This window comes from Penaeus monodon, chromosome 15 (assembly GCF_015228065.2).
Source record: "Penaeus monodon isolate SGIC_2016 chromosome 15, NSTDA_Pmon_1, whole genome shotgun sequence".
Taxonomy (NCBI): domain Eukaryota; kingdom Metazoa; phylum Arthropoda; class Malacostraca; order Decapoda; family Penaeidae; genus Penaeus; species Penaeus monodon.
Genome location: NC_051400.1, coordinates 39,614,790 through 39,615,136, shown reverse-complemented (window position 1 = coordinate 39,615,136; position 347 = coordinate 39,614,790). Strand labels below are relative to the sequence as shown.

At 37.5% G+C, this 347-nt stretch overlaps 1 protein-coding gene across 27 annotated transcripts in view; it reads right to left on the bottom strand.

The window, feature by feature from the left end:
- LOC119582032 (eukaryotic translation initiation factor 4 gamma 1-like) overlaps window positions 1-347 on the bottom strand; it is a gene marked incomplete at its 3' end in the record, with an annotated part of 189,642 nt that overhangs the window by 108,124 nt on the left and 81,171 nt on the right.

The following is a 347-nucleotide window of genomic DNA, read 5'->3' as shown; positions in this document are numbered from 1 at the left end:
TCACACACGGAGGTTTGCAAACATCCATGATATTAAGCAAGCACGCAACTTCTACTGACCGAAAGCACACATGATATTCCTGTCCATAAGAATGCAACGAAAAGGGTAAAAAAAAATGATGTATATACTTGACTTCCGCACACTGACGTCAACTTCGGCTTAACTTCAACTTCACTATCTTATTGGTACGAAAATGATCATCATCTTTATCTCACTGTTGATGTTACTCAAGAGCCGCTGTCGTTTTCGTTATTTAACTTATCAAACAGAATTTTCTAATATCACTAACGCAATTCTCTTCATCGTCACTGTCACCATCAGAAACTATTTTTACTCTCCACAGGATA